Source organism: Eriocheir sinensis, chromosome 19 (assembly GCF_024679095.1).
Source record: "Eriocheir sinensis breed Jianghai 21 chromosome 19, ASM2467909v1, whole genome shotgun sequence".
Classification (NCBI taxonomy): domain Eukaryota; kingdom Metazoa; phylum Arthropoda; class Malacostraca; order Decapoda; family Varunidae; genus Eriocheir; species Eriocheir sinensis.
In genome coordinates, this window is record NC_066527.1 from 7,046,674 (window position 1) to 7,063,618 (window position 16,945).

General features: G+C 42.3%; 1 long non-coding RNA gene across 1 annotated transcript in view; it reads right to left on the reverse strand.

The window, feature by feature from the left end:
* LOC127000635 (uncharacterized) overlaps positions 1–13,576 on the reverse strand; it is an 86,007-nt gene extending 72,431 nt beyond the window's left edge. The window contains exon 1 of the long non-coding RNA XR_007754362.1: positions 13,517–13,576. This is a non-coding gene — a long non-coding RNA (uncharacterized LOC127000635). The remainder of the gene's footprint in view (positions 1–13,516) is intronic.
* Positions 13,577–16,945: the final 3,369 nt, after the last annotated feature.

Consider the following 16,945-nt stretch of genomic DNA (forward strand, 5'->3'; position numbering starts at 1 on the left):
TTAACTCTGGAACAGCCATCTTTCTTTCCTCTGTATTTCCTCCTGCCTGTGACTTAGGGCCGCTTTCACAGTCGTCTGGTACGCACCCTAACCTCTGTCTGGTAAGTCTCGCGGTATCTCCGCCCACCCGGTAAATCGGCATTCATCAACCACTTACCGGAGCCGTGGTAAGGCCAAAAGTTACCGCGGCTCCGAGCACCCGTAACTGAGTTACCGCAGGCGTGGTAAGTGGGTAGACACTGCCGCGGCTCATGTTCGGAGGCGATTTTGAGCCAATGTCTTTTTTACCTCGTAACGTGCCCTACACCATCAGAAGCAGAAAAGCAAGCAGATTTAGGATCTGGGCTTATAGGAGCGATGTGACGAAAACCAGCTGAGTACGAAGGAGTTGAAGAGAAATAAATGCAAGAAAATGTGTACTCCCTATTCATTTAACTTTGATTTTCGTATGTGTATTTACACATTAATGTTACAATTTTATGCTAGTGTGATGCAGAATTTTCTCAGGAAGATGATGATGGTCTCCATTTTTCTCAAAAATGAATGTTGGGGTCAGGAAACGGGGTGGGAGTGAGGTGTGTGAAGTCGTCGGTTTGGGATGAACTGGGCAGACCCGTGCACGGCCTCAGGCCGGCTTCACTTGCAGGCCGCACTCTATAGTATGTAAGTCTGTGGAACTGTCCACCCACATGACTTTTCCCTACTTGTTAAAACACTGCAGAGCGAATAATGTTCTGTCTGTGACAGTCACCTCCCGTCTCAAGTCTCCAATATTCTTGCTGTGGAGTTTAATGTCGTAAAATTTTTCTCTGACCTCCTCCACACTACTCACGAAGCCACTCGATCACGCCATTCACCTCAGCAGCCACAACTTCCCACGCCCACACCCATTGCTTGGCTGCACCAGTGAGGCATGATGACAATGGCCCCCGAGACAATTTTGGTTGCGAGGGGTGAGTGTGGGCAAACATTAGAATAATACCCAATCTTGTGATAGCGAGGCACGCAGCTGGCGTTGGCGACGGAAAACTATGAAGGTAACATACAAAAATGTTCAGAATATAGCTAGGCTACATAAGCGAGTATATTTTTATTTCAAGGATAGATATACAAGTAACGTGCATTCATTCGTAAAAAACGCATCTAATTGAGGGATCACCACACTAATTTTTTGTTTTAAGGCAGTATTTACGCCTGTACAATACACATGTCTCGATTTTGAAGTCTGTGTATTAGTAACAAACGACACGTGAAAGCTGAAATACAGCATCAAAGGTCGCACGCGATTGGCTATCCAGCCCAACCAATCGTTGCTAGGGTGCGAGTTACCGGAGCGTTACCATACCGTTGATGAATCCCGTGTTTGAAAGATGCCGCAGCTCTGGCAGCGCTCCGGTAAATGTGAGAGATACCGGAGGCGTGGTTGGTAAGATTGATGAATCCGGGCCCTGGTAACAGGCATTGCCATCGACTCGATCCGCTTTCACAGTCGCTGTTTTCGTGGCGTCGGCGACTACCAGCGTGGTGACGGTCATGATAAGACGAAGGCGCGTGATTCGGCAGTGTTGGTATGCCGGAGCGACGGGATATATCAACATTACATCAGCTGAGCGGAGACAGTGGACCGCCAGCACTCCAGCAGCAAGCAGCTCCGCCGCCCACTTCGCTGCCTCCCCGAGGACGGGGGGGGCAGACCCGCGGGTGTTTTCCCGCTTTGGGCTGCCTCTATGGCCGCTCTGCTGCTGACGACTGCCGCGGAGGAGGGACGTCAAACCTCACGGCGTGGACGTTCTGATGTATTGCCTGCTCGCCCCCGGAGGCGCGGCCTAGCCTCCTCGGGCGAGCAGACTTTGGCGTCGATGCCACGTTCTCCGCGGTGTGCTCTGGGTGGTGGAGCGGTTGGCCCGAGCTGAGGGGGAGGGCTGACGACCCTCGATGCGGAGGTTCTCCTGTATTGCCTGCTTGCCCCTGAAGAGCGGCCCCCGGCCTCCAAGGGCCCTGGAGAGCCGGGCCTCGCCTCCACTGGCGAGCGGGCTTTGCCGTGGATGCCGCGTCCCCCGAGGCCTCCGACGGGAGTGTGTGGCGGAGTAGTTGGCTGGGGTGCTGCTTGCTGATGACCGCTACGGGTGGCTGCTGGGCGCCTGCCCAGAGAGCCCGTGCCTCCGTCGCTGCTCGCCGGCTGTTACCCGTGGCTGTGGCGGCGGCGGAGGCTCCCGCAACGAGCTTGCATTGCTCGCCCACACGAGCGGGCTGCTCCTTGAGCCAGAGCTCGGAGGGCCCGTTCCTCCGTCGCTGCCCCCCGGTTTATACCCGTGGTGAGGCGGCGACGGAAGGGCTCCCCCACCCGCCGCACGCCCGCGGCGGGTTCCCCTCTGCGACGGGCCGTCCACTGTGACAAAGGCCCGTTCCCCCTTTTTAGGGGGTAAATCGGAAAAGGCTGAGCGGAGGATTATGAAGGAGTAATATGAAATATAAACGTACAAAAAGTAAACGTGAAGAATAAATATAAAGAGTAACTGTGAATAATAAATATAATGAAAAAATGTGGAGTGTCTCGCTGATACACCGCTCAAATCTGCTGATAGCCTAATATTTCCTAGGCGGAAAAGATGAAATAATGGTGAGAAGTATTAATTGAAGTTCTCTTATATTGGCAGATGTCATCAAGACAGACTCTTCACCTATAACAATTACATTTATTCATTATTCACACTTATTTATCAGACTTCACATTTATTATTTACTTAATAAGGCTGATTTCGTTATATATATGCCCTATGCATACATGTTAGGCTAACTAGAATAATACGAGTTTGAGCAAGAAGGCATAACAGGTGAATAATGGTGACAAGTATTAAAGTCCTCCCTTCTCCTTTGTTGCGTACTTTTGCAACAATAAACCATCAATCAATCAAATTGAAGTTCTCAGCAGGACGTTTGCTGGTCAGCAGGTGAAGTGAGTTCATGTCATTCAAATTCTTCTATTTTTTTTATCATATTACCATTGAAGTTGTGCAACGTGTTGCTGTATTGTTTAATATTTTTTTTTACATCTATTTAAATAAATAATATAGCCATTTAATAATATAGCTGTGCTGACACCCTGCCTGGTCAAACTCTTTCGTCTCTGCCTATCAACATCTATCTTTCCTTCCTGCTGCAAGTATGCCTTTGTACAGCCTGTGCCTAAGAAGGGTGACCGCTCCAATCCCTCAAACTACCGCCCAATAGCTTTACTTTCATGCCTATCTAAAGCTTTTGAATCAATCCTTAACCGGAAGATTCAAAAGCACCTTTCCACTTCTAATCTTCTATCTGATCGCCAGTATGGATTCCGCAAGGGGCGTTCTACTGACGATCTTCTTGCTCTCTTAACTGACTCTTGGTCATCCTCTCTTAGCAGTTTCGGTGAAACTTTCTCTGTTGCGCTAGACATATGGAAAGCCTTCGATAGAGTCTGGCACCAGTCTTTGCTTTCTAAACTGCCCTCTTTCGGATTCTATCCCTCTCTCTGTTCCTTTATCTCCAGTTTCCTTTCTGGCCGTTCTATCTCTGCGGTGGTAGACGGTCACTGCTCTTCCCCTAAAGCCTAAACCTATCAACAGTGGTGTTCCACAGGGCTCTGTCCTATCACCCACTCCCTTCCTGTTATTCATCAATGATCTTCTTTCCATAACAAACTGTCCTGTCCACTCCTACGCCGACGACTCCACTCTGCATTATTCAACTTCTTTCTATAGAAGACCATCAAAACAGGAAGTACACGACTCCAGACTGGAGGCCGCAGAACGCTTAACCTCAGAACTTGCTATCATTTCCGATTGGGGCAGAAGGAACCTTGTGTCCTTCAATGCCTCAAAAACTCAATTTCTCCACCTATCAACTCGACACAATTTTCCAAACACCTATCCCCTATTCTTCGACAACACTCAGCTGTCACCTTCTTCAACACTAAACATCCTCGGTCTATCCTTAACTCAAAATCTCAACTGGAAACTTCACATCTCCTCTCTCGCTAAATCAGCTTCCTCAAGGTTGAGCGTTCTGTATCGTCTCCGCCAGTTCTTCTCCCCCCTTCTTAATGTCATTGGTAAGCTCCATTGGGGAACCCCCGCGGCCACCAGAGCTCCGTTACCAGAGGTTCCAATCTCTGGTACTGATGCAAACAAACAGCGCCGCGAAAGACGACTGTGAAAGCGGATTTCTTGTTGGTAGCGGCGATCGCCGCTCATTGGTAACGATCAACACAAACAAACGTGACTGTGAATGCGGCCCTTAAACTCCATCAAGAGGAGAGTATCAAGACACCTCTCCACCCGAAATTGACCTCTCCTCTGGCATCTCGCTCTTCTCCCTTTTGTCGGCGCAGCGTCTATCGTGCCTTTGTGTTGTTTTTGTTTTTCGCCCTTGAGCTGCCTCCCTTGCCGTAATGAAAAGTACTAAAAGCTTTCCTCCATTGCCCCCTATTTACGAGGATAATGAGAGAAAAATATCAACACAAATAGCCCCTGATTGCACACGTTCGTATTTATCAAAATTTATTTTCTTTGGGAAAGGCAACGGATATAATTACACATTCTTTTCGTTGCGCTGTTCCTCCTATTACCACTACGGGAAAAACAAGTAGATATATTAGGAAAATCTATGTATCAAAAAGGAAAATTGTCTACTGGTTTCATGTGTTTGTTGCCTTTTATCACTATACTACTAATAAGAAAAATATTTAAGAATATGCAAAGAGAAATTACGCGCTATTTTCTCGATTTTGTATATAGGTTAAGGTATTTTAGTATAGTTATCATGATATTAGAACAACAAAAAAAAAACTGTATTATAAGAAAAATAGCCTACTAATTTCGCGAGATCTAATTTAATTAATTGTAATTCCACATTCTTTTTGTTGGCGTTTTTTGTTTACCTTACATCACTTTTTTTTCGTAATAACAAGGTGTAAAAAAAGCTATATTATAAGAAAAATATCCTAATAATATCACGCATTTGTCTTTAGTAACAACGGAACGATTACAATTACTCATTCTTTTTGTTGCTGTTCTTTGTTGCCCTTACGTGATATCACCCTTTCGTTATAACAAGTGGAGGCATTAAAAAAAATATATACATATACGATAAGAAAAATAGCCTACTAATATCACGAATTCGTATTTAGTAGTGACGAAATGATAAGTATTCGTTCATTTTGTTGGTGTGTTTTTCGCTTCCCTTTCATCACTCTTTCGTAATAACAAGTTGAGGTATTAGAAAGACAACTGCGATAAGAAAAATAGAAACGATTATAGTTCCACATTCTCTTACTTGGTGTTCTTTATTTCCCTTCCCTCAATTTCTTAGGAATAACAAGTGGAGATATAAAAAAAAACTAAAAGAAAAAAAGCCTCGTAATATAACGCTTTCGTATTCAGCAGCAAGGCAACGATAATTACATTTTTATTTATTGGTATTTCTCGTTTCCCTTGCATCACTCCTTGCAGCAATAACGAGAGGAAATATGAGAACAATAGACTAAGAGAAAAATGGCCTACTAATTCGCGAGCTCAAATTTAGTAGCAACGAAACGGTTATAATTCCACATTCTTTTTGTTGGTGTTCTTTATTTCCTTTCCACCACTCTTTCGTAATAACAGGTGGAGATATTAGAAAAAGAAAAAAAAACTATCATAAGGAAAAAAATAGCCCCTTAATATCACGCATTCGTATTCAGCAGCAAAGAAACGATTATTACATTTTTATTTATTGGCGTTCCTCGTATCCCTTGCATCACTCCTTTTAGCAATAACAAGAGGAGGCATGAGAAAAAAAATATACTTCAAGAAAAATGGCCTACTAATTTCGCGCGCTCAAATTTAGTAGCAACGAAACGGTTATAATTCCACATTCTTTTTGTTGGTGTCCTTTATTTCCTTTCCCTCAATCTCTTAAGAATAACAAGTGGAGATATTAGAAAGAAAAACCTATCATAAGAAAAAAAATAGCACCTAATATCACGCTCTCGTATTCAACAGTAAGGCAACGATTATTACATTTTTATTTATTGGCGTTCCTGGATTCCCTTGCATCATTCCTTTTAGCAATAACGAGAGGAGATATGAGAAAAAAAAATATACTAAGAGAAAAAATGGCCTACTAAATCGCGAGCTCAAATTTAGCAACGAAACGGTTATAATTCCACATTCTTTTTGTTGGTGTTCTTTGTTTCCCTTCCACCACTCTTTCGAAATAAAGTGGACATATTAGAAGCCATAATAGAAGAAAAATAGCCTACTGATTTCACGCGTTCGTATTTATCAAGGCAACGATTATTACACTTTTTTTTATTGGCGTTCCTCGTTTCCCTTTCATCACTCTAACAATAAGAAGTATGAGATAAAACTACATACTACTAGAAAAATGGCCTACTAATATATCACGCATTCGTATTTAGTAAGAACGCAACGATTATAGTTACACATTCTTTTTGTTGCAGTGTTCTTTGTTTCCCTTCCATTATCAAGAAAAAGTTGAGATATTAGAAAAAAAAAAACTAATATATGAGAAATAGCCTACTAATTTCCCGCATTGATATTTAAGAACTCAACGATCATAAAATTACACTTTCTTTTTGTCGCAGTGTTCCTTGTTTCCCTTCCATAACTTTTCTCTTAATACGGTAACAAATGAAGGTATGAAAAACATATATACTGTAAGAAATATAGCCAACTAATATCACGCGTTCGTATTTAGTAGCAACACAACAATTATAAATACTCATTCTTTTTGTTGGTGTGTTCTTTGTATTAGCTTTTTCATAATAACAATGCGAAATTAGAAGAAAAAAAACTTTACTAGAAGAAAAATGGATTACTGATTTCAAGCGATCGTATTTAGCAGCAACGCAACGATTATATAATTCAACGTTCTCTCATTTCTCGGAGTTCCTCGTCTCTCATTCTTAGCTCTTCCGTAATAACAAGTTGCGGAATTAGGAAAAAAAGCGTATTAAGGCCCCCACACAGTATCATTCATGCATGATTGCACAAACACGTCAATCATTGGTTTTGGCCACACACCGTCACTCATGAGCGCACACGCATCAGTTGCAGGGCTCTCAGTTTTAGAGAAATTTCTTCAGATTGAGAAATTTGAGGCTATTTCAGGCTTTTTGAAGAAATTTTTAGAGATAAAGGCATTTCAGAGAAAATCTAGAGAAATCTGATGATGACTGCCTAAAAAAATCGAGAATTTTTATGAATTCTAGAGAAATTTTAACAATTTTTGTCGTAAAAAAAATCAAGAGAATAAACCTTGTTTAAATATGCGCGCGCTCTGCCTTTGCACAGTTTATAGGAGCGTGAGGGACATGAGCCAATCAGAACTCAGGGATAACCAGGCTAAGGTGCTCCTATTGGATGACTGGGTGGTGCCACTGGTGACCGGAGGTTCTGAGAGGCTGAGGGGAGTCAAGGACTGCTGGAGCTGCCGGACACAAGCAGTGCTGCCAGGTGCAGGGTAATTACCCTGTTATAGGGTAATTCAAACCCACACACGGTAATTCTAAAAATAATTTTCAAGAGTAAACAGGGTAATTCTAACAACAGAATTATCAAGAAAAAGCTTAATGTCGATTTTATAAAGAGTAAACAAGGTTTTTCCTTTAATTATACACTTGAATGAGTATCAAGTCTCAAAGGATATATATATCACTATCCCAGCTTTGCAAAAATAATCACTTAGGCATTTCCATTGAAACTATACTACTTACATGTTATTTATGAGTAGGTATATTGCAGTATTGAGGTTGTTACCAAAATGTAAAATAAAATGTTGAATGCAAAATACATTACTTGATAACTGAATATTCTGATTAGTGTGATGAACATTGCAGGCGTACAGAGGGTGAATAGCTATAGTCAATTATGTTTTTTCTTTTCTTACAAACGTAAGGAGTAATATTTACGAGTATACGCTTGAATGAGTACAAAGTCCTAAAAGGATATAGATGTATTTAGTTAAGTTTATATATATATATATATATATATATATATATATATATATATATATATATATATATATATATATATATATATATATATATATATATATATATATATCCCAGCATTGCACACTAATCAGTTATTTTTTCCCGTTGAAACTGTAGGTTGCATGTTATGAGTGAGTATATTGCAGTATTGAGATTGCTACCAAAGCGTAAAATATGATGTTGAATGCAAAATAATCTTGCAGATTACAATACAGTTGTGAGGATTTTGCTTTTGGCACAAGTGCCTTATTGTTGATGAATGATTCATTAGTTCATGATTAAAACTGTTGACTTATGTAAGGCAGGTTTTATTGATCCTGTAGGTTTTGAGCGGTTTGAAAGCAAGTCCTGTGAATTTAGTGGGAGAGTTTTGCATTAAGAGCTTGAGGTTAAGTCCAGGTCATTACACAGTATTATGTTATTGTGCAGTAGTTTGAATTTTAAGCAAATGTAATCGTTTATGTTCGATTTGTTATCTGAAGAAATTTTATACGATATAGAGAAATTATTTCTACTATCTGAAGAAATTTCGTGAACAAAAACTGAGAGCCCTGATCAGTTGGCGCGCGTCGCTCAGCCAGTCAAGATGAGATGGCTGCCTGTAGTGTTCCCCTTTCAAGTTTGTTTTTATATTCCTCACTTTTAATCTTCCACAATGCTGGCAAACTTATATACAGTTCAATAAATTCGCGCCAAAATGCCTGTGTTTCCTGTGTGCTCCCCAGTGCTGGTGGTCGGAGACTGACGGTTTGCTCATTCATCGCCACACTGTCATTCATGCATGTGCAACCGTCATGAATGACGGTTAAGAATCCAACCGTGTCGGCCCCTCATCATGCATCTTCAATCGCATGCGCATGCCTTCAGTCATGCCCACACACTGTGGTTATGCATGCACAAACACCATCAATGCGCATGCATGCATGATGGTGTGTGGCGGCCTTTAGGAAGAAAAATAGCCTACTTATTTCAAGCGTTCGTATTTAGGGAAGAGGAAACGATTATACAAGTACCCGCTCTTATTGGTAATGTTTTCTGGTTTCCTTTCATCAATTTAGTGAAAGCAATTTAGGTTAGAGACCTTCATACGAGAGGCAGATAGACAGATAAAGAAAAGAGAAAGGAATACGATACAGAAATTAGGATAAAGAAAAAAAAGGAGAGGGATGCTAAATGAAATATGATGAAGTGAGAGAGAGAGAGAGAGAGAGAGAGAGAGAGAGAGAGAGAGAGAGAGAGAGAGAGAGATTACAAAACAGACTATTACCTTCCTTCTTCCTTTTCTCCTGCTGTCTTACTTCTTCACTGCGTCTTCTTCCTCTTCCTTTTCTCCTTTCTTCTTCACTATACTCTATTCACTTAAGAAATTGCTAATTCAAGATGCCGTCACAACTGACAGATTGCGAAGTATGTTGCGAGAAGTTCGCTCCTAAGTATTTTAGTAACTCCTCTGCTTGTCGCTTTTGTGTTAGCGACCGTAAGTATGACAATTTGAAAATGAAATATGACATTTTAGAAAAATAACACGAATCCCTGAAGGAATTTGTTGCGGCCAACATAGTTGTGCCGCAGGCTAGCAACACTGCCCCTTCTTTGCCCAACCGACCGAACCGACCTATGCCCAAGTCACGAGAAATCCGAGTACCGAAGCACCTGATGACGGTTTCGTTCCTGTAAGGAATGGAGTCAGGCCTTATACGCCAAGAAAAATGTTGGAACTCACGATCTTCAATCGATTTGATATTTTAAAGGAGAAAGTTGGAGAGGAACGCGAAACCCGGTTGATTGGCGATTCAATGATCAGAGGTCAGTTATCAGAATTTTGCGGTCGTGCTTCATATGAAAAACTTAAGGGTAATATGTTTCCCTGGTATAGGTGTAGATGGCATCACTGCGGCGCGCGACGATGTTATGACCGGCTCAGACCAAAACTCACTGCTCGTCATCCATGTTGGTACAAACAACGTAAAACCCAATCGTTCGGACGAATTAATAGAAAAGTATCATAGATTGATCTGTCAATTCAAGGAAAAAACAAACAACATAATGGTATCTGGTATCCTCCCGCGGATGAGAAAATAACGCTTTTTACAGCAAAGCCTTCAGCTCTAACAACCGACTAAAGTCATTATGTGCTCAAGAAAATGTCGAGTTTGTGAACTTTTGGAATAACTTCTATGGTGCAAATGACTAGTATGAACGCGATGGTGTGCACCTAAATCCCGTCGAGGCGGCTCGACTTGGAAGACTCCTTAGTGAGCAGGTGTCACTTTTTACGTAAACGTAAACGTAAACGCCCGCAGCATTCTAAATAAATTCATAGAACTGGAAGAACTTGCTGCAGCGGAAAACTTCCACATTATCGCCGTCGCGGAGTCATGGTTGAATACAAATAACACAGATTTTATTGCGGAATTTAACTTACCCGGCTATTCATTTTTTCTTTGCGACAGAGAAATGCAATAAATTTGAAGCTGTAATTATGGGAGACTTTAACTAACCAATAAAGAGTAGGGGAGACACGTTAAATATACACTCAGGTCACGATCTGTACAGCAACTTATTAAAAAGTGAACTTATTAGAAAGTGCGCTTTATCAACATGTGCATAAACCAACTCTCGAAAATAACATCCTCGATCTAGTTCTCACAACTAAAGGAAGCCTAGTTAATGATCTCAATGTTGGTACAGAATTCAGCGACGTCGATCATCGAATGATTTCGTTTAAAATAAAAATCAAAGAGAACATGAAAACGAGTGAAGAAAGAATACCTGATTACCGACGTGCCGATTTTGACAAACTAAGAAATTTAGTAGCGAATGCAGACTGGAGCGAAATTTCTGCAGCCTCAGAAATAAATAAAGCTTGGGAAACATTCACAGAAACTTTAAGTAGAGCCGTGAATTTATGCGTACCATTCCGCAAAAGACGACCAACAGCCAACTGGAAGCCCAAGTGGCGGAACAATCAACTCAAACGCAAAGTTAAGAATAAAACTCGAGCGCGTCGCAAATACTTGATAACACATAATGAAACATAAAATTGAATTGCAAAGATTACGCCGAGAAACAAAAAGAATAATATGTCTCAATAAAAGAAACCTAGAGCTTCATATTGCAAGCGCCAGCAAAACAAATCCTAAAGAATTTTTTGCCTACGTAAGAAATAAAAAATTCTCACCCCCAGTATTGGCCCAATAGCAACCGTAAATGGCGAATCCACGAATGATGATAAAGAAATCGCTTACATATTGAATGATTTTTTTGCCTCCGTTTTTACAGAAGAAATATTATCCGAAAGGCAACCGGAAGCCCCTAGATATATTGATGAAACATCCTTGAGTAGTATTACCGACATTGTAGAAAGTGATATAGTACAAATTATCGATAATATTACAGTAAACAAAACGCCCGGCCCAGATAAAATGTCCCCGCGTATTCTTAAAGAGGCAAAACATCAGATCAGCAAGCTCCTTTTGAGCATATTCTCAAACGCTAAACACAGGAAAAGTACCACTAGAATGGAAACTCGCTAACGTAACTCCTATCTTTAAAAAAAGGTGACACGTCACAGCCAGGTAATTATCGACCGATCAGTCTAACGTCAATCGTGTGCAAAATTTTGGAGACGATCATTTGCGGAAAAATGGTAAGGTTTTTTGAATATACCAGACTAATTAAGGATTCGCAGCATGGCTTTCTAAACAAACGTTCCTGTTTGACTAACCTTCTCGATTTCTTCAACTATATTTTTAATGTATACGATGAAAGTCAATCAGTAGACATTGTATCTTTGGATTTCAGAAAGCATTTGACAAAGTCCCTCACAACCGCCTCCTTAGTAAATTGCAAGCTCACGGTATAACTGGTAATATTCATAAGTGGCTCAAAGACTGGCTTACCGACCGTAAACAGAGAGTTGTTATGAATGGTATATCATCTGACTGGCGAGATGTCAAAAGCGGTGTTCCACAGCGGTCGGTGTTGGGACCTGTTCTGTTTATAGTGTACGTAAATGACATTGACGAGGAGCTATCGTGTAAAATATCGAAATTTGCCGACGACACTAAAATAGCCAGCAGAGTCACTACGACAATGGATAAAGAACACTTCCAAGCTGATCTCAAACGTTTAAGTAGTTGGGCACGAACATGGCAAATGAATTTCAATATTGAAAAGTGCAAGGTTATGCATATCGGAATCAACAACGATCGTATTCATTATCAAATTAACGGAGTGCGACTTTCTGAAGCCAGCAAAGAAAAAGATCTTGGAGTAATAATTTCGAACGATCTTAAACCGAGTCAACATTGCACAGAAGTAGTAAAAACTGCCAACAAACTGATCGGATATATTGGTCGTACATTTGAACATAAATCAGAAAAAAGTAATATTGACGCTGTGCAATTCGTTAGTTCGCTCACATCTTGAGTATTGCGTTCAGTTTTGGTCTCCCTATTACAGAAAGGATATTGATAAACTCGAGAGGGTGCAGCGTCGAGCTACTAAAATGATCCCTATCCCTAAACTGCGAAACAAACCGTACGAAGACAGACTTAAAGAACTGAACCTTTTCAGCCTATCAAAGCGCAGGGTAAGAGGTGACCCTATAGAGGTGTTTGGAATTTTTAAGGGTTTCGATAACGTTAATGTTCATGATTATTTTACTATTTAGAAGCTAACCCGAACATCCGCTATTTTGCTCCTGTCTAACAGAAATTAGTGTTAGCTTAGTTGTCGTGTATGATCTTCCTTCTGTCCATGTAAAATTCCGTTGTAGTTTTTCTATACTACATGGTATTCTTCCTTTTCGTGCCAGCCTCGGCTAGAGGGACTGGTGGGAGGGGAGGAGCCTTCGCCTTTGCTGTCCTGTGTCTCTGACTCGTAGATTAGAGTAGATGGCAGCAACAACAAACAGCCTAGTTAGGACCAAGAGGTCTGTTGCTGTTTGCTTTTCCTTTGTACTCCTTTGTACTCCTCTTCCTCCTCCTCGTCCTCCTCTTCCTCCTCCTCCTCCTCCTCCTCCTCCTCCTCCTCCTCCTCCCCATCCTTTTCCTTCTTTTTCTTCTCCTCCCACTCAACCTTCTCCTCCTCCTCCCCCTCCTCTTCCTCCCTCGCCTCTTCCTTCTTTTTCATCTCCTCCCCTCCTCCACCTTCTCCTCTTCCTCTTCCTCTTCCTCTTCCTCTTCATCAGTATGAGCCAAGCAGGATGGCGCCAGTATAAATACTTGCCTGCGCCGTTACAGTCTGGAGCCGACCATCAAGCCCCACCAAGAAAGCCTTCCGGCGCAACAGGCGAAACGAAAAACAATAACTTCTCCCCTGCACCCAACACCCCCATCACCCACCATCTCCACCTCTCCCTCCTCCTCCGTCTCCTACTTCTTCACCTCTCCGTCGCCTTTCCTCATCTTTCCTCCATCCTTCCCCTCCCTCCCTCTCCCCTTCCCCCACACACCTAGCTGGCGTGTCTCACCTCACCTGTGCCGGCGGCGGCGTGGAGTGCACAAAAACACTCCTTCTCCTTCGCCCCGTCCCCGCGGCTTGCAAGGCCCTGGAGGAAGCAACAAGAAGGAAAGAGGTTACGTAATGGAAGGAGTAATGGAGGAAACAATGAAATGGCTGCTTACCCTTCATTCTCGTAGAGAAAATGAGGGGAAGGAAAGGGAAAGGAAAAGACAATGGAGAGGTGATGGAGAGGAGAAAGGAGGGAACAGGGTAAGGGGAAAGGGGAAAAAGAGTGAGGCGTGGAAGGAAAAAGAAAAGTGAATGAAAAGTAAGTGAGGGAAAGGGGAATGAAAAAATATGATTGGAGAGGCGAGAGAAAGGGTAAAAAAATGGAGGGAAAAGAGGTGAGGGAAAGGAGAAAGAAGGAGGAAAGGGCTTGTAGAGGTGAGGGAAAAGGTGATGAAGGAAAAAACAAGTTAGGAAAAATGGAAAAGGAAGAAAAATGGAAAGGTAAACTAAAAGGAAAATAATGGAGGAATAGGTTGCGTGCACAACTCATCAAGTTCAAGTTCGGGGCCGAGTTGGAGGCAAAACAAACCGCGCTTCTTCTTTTAATCTGTTCCGCGTTGGTGCCGCAAGACAGACTTTCTGCCGGAATGCCATCCACTTGTGCAGTGCTGGGGTGCGGTAATAAGGCGAACAAGTTCCCCGACAAGTCGCTTTACAGACTACCAGCTACCTCCAACCCGATAGTAACCCCGTTGCGATGGCGAACAGTTACTCATGTGCACGCCACCTATAAGAAGTGGAGAAAATGGAAAGGAGGAAAAAGGGTTGGAGAAGATGTAAAAGGAAAATAATAGAAGGGAAGATGAAGGTGAGGGAAATAATAATAGAGGATAAATGGAATAAAAAGATGAACTAAGAAGAGAAGAGAAAGATGAGGGAAAGGAGAAAACAGAAATAAAAGATAGGTGAGGGAAAAGGCTGAATAAAATAGAAGTGAGGGAAAAAGTGAAAGGAAAGGAAGGAAAGAGAACTACGTAAGAGAAAGAGAAGGAAATGAAGGAAAAGAATAGGAAGGTGAAGGAATGTTGAGGGAATTGAGAAAGAAGAAGGATGTGGCAAAGAAAGAGGAAGATAGAGAGGATGAAATGATGAGATTGAGGAAAAGGAACACTAAAGAGAAAAGAAAGTGAAGATGAAGCGAAAAGGAGAGAAATGTAGAAAAAAACAGCAGAAAATATAGAAAGGCAAGGAAAGGAAAATGAAGGAAAAAGGAAATGGAGAAAATAATGAGAAACTAACAATCAGCGGCATAAAAAAAACATGATTAAAAAAAATACCTTTAACTCCAAAATAATAAAAAAAACCTCATGATTTAATTTTCTCATAAAAGAAAATAAATGTTGTCAGTGTACGATAATTATCACTTTGTACAGTGCAGGTATGCGATTATTACCACCTTTTAGGGCCGTGTACGATAATCACTACCTTCTAGAGCCAAGTGTACGATAATAACCACCATTTAGAGCCAAGTGTACGATAATCACCACCTATTATGTAAGTCTACAGTGTACGTTGTTTAGTGTGTGTACGGATTTTTCCCGCGTACACGCCAACGTCTACACACGCACGGCGCCGCGGGGGTTGCCAGATGCCACCGCGCCCCGTCTACGCGGCGCGGCGCCCCCCTCGCCCCAGTGTCCTGTAGGAAGTGGTGGAGTGTGCCACGCCGCCGCCTCGGTCCAGGGGCCATATTCAGAAAACACTTACAACGTTGTAAGGCCGAGGTACAACCTCCGACCCTTACACCCGAATTCAGGAAGCATCCGGGAGGTTGTAAAGGAGGTGCAAGGAGGATGTAAGCTACAACCTCGACGGAGGTGGTGTAAATCTTACAATCTTTTTTATATTGACATGAAATATGTCCTAATTCTTGACAAAAAAATGAAAGTATAAGAGTCAATATGGCAAATTTCTTCCATAAAAACGAGATGATGCAGGAGTTGCGTTTGTTTACATCCTCATTCAGACCACTGCCAGCACCCACGATTTTATTGGCTAAGGGACAAAAATACATTCGGTAATACTGAAGTTTAGGACCAGTATGCATTTCACTATATAGACAAGGTTTATCCCATGCTTTTTTTGTGTTTTGAACGATTCTAACCTTCGCTTTCACCAGAAATGCTTCGGTTTCCCCTTCCCTCCCTTCGGGTGAGGAAAAAGGGGAAACGATGTATTCACCGATGCCAATGAAGGTCAAAACATAAAAAAAAAAACATTAAAAACATCAGAAGAAACTATTGTACATGGTGTGATTTTTAATGGTTTAGCTATTAATGTGTAGAATGTGGTGCAGCAACACTATAATAATTAAGTCCGCCGTGGGGTGTACACCTTGTCGCCTGCCTCTGCCCTGGCCACGGCGCGTCACGCAAGCAAATGCCGTGTTTGGCTTTTCCAATTTCTACCTTTCTGCCGTCAGTAACACTTAAGTCGCCATTGCGCTAAAGTCGCCAGACGTCATATATTATGAATATTAGCGTCACTGATGACTTGAATGTGCCACTAGAAAGGTGCATGTAACAGTTCAAGTTGTGACTGTCTGATCTCAGTTATTTCAGTGACGCTAAATTCATAATATATGACGTCTGGCAACCTTAACGCAGTGGCGTCTGTCAGTGATTGGCTGGCACACTTTCTTCATCGACTCTGACTCGCTCGTAATTCGCTAGGACGAATGTGATGACGTCATGAATGCGTCGCCCAATCAGCTGCCTCTTGAGTTACACCCTCATCGCAACCTCCTTTCTGAATGCGGGTGCAGCGCAGGTTGTCCGGAGGGTGTAAGTCTCCAGGTTGTAAGGAGTTACACCCTCGGGCTTACAACCTGCTTTCTGAATATGGCCCCAGGAGAGCACAGAGTATAAAGTCTCTCTCTCTCTCTCTTCTTAAAGTTGCGTGTGAAAGCAGTAGGATGGAATGTAGAAAACGTGTGTGTGTGTGTGTGTGTGTGTGTGTGTGTGTGTGTGTGTGTGTGTGTGTGTGTGTGTGTGTGTCTCTGTGTGTGTGTGTGTGTGTGTGTGTGTGTGTGTGTGTGTGTGTGTGTGTGTTATCAACCCCTAAATTCTCTCTCTCTTCTTCCCTCCCTCCTTCCCTCCTTTCCTTCCTTCCTTCTTCCCTCCCTCCCTTCCTTCTACCTTTTCCTTCCTTCCTTCCTTCCTTCCTTCTTCCCTCCCTCCCTTCCTTCTACCTTTTCCTTCCTTCCTTCCTTCCTTCTTCCCTCCCTCCCCCCTTCCTTCCCCGGTCCAAAGTTCGCGGCACAACTTTCCTCCCTGTCCCTTACCCTTGTTTTCCCTCAGTAGCATTACCTGCAAAAACATCCCCGGCGTAAAATAACTCCCGGCCCTGTAACTCAATCTCATCTCCTTCCTTCCTCCCTTCCTCAGCCTCGTG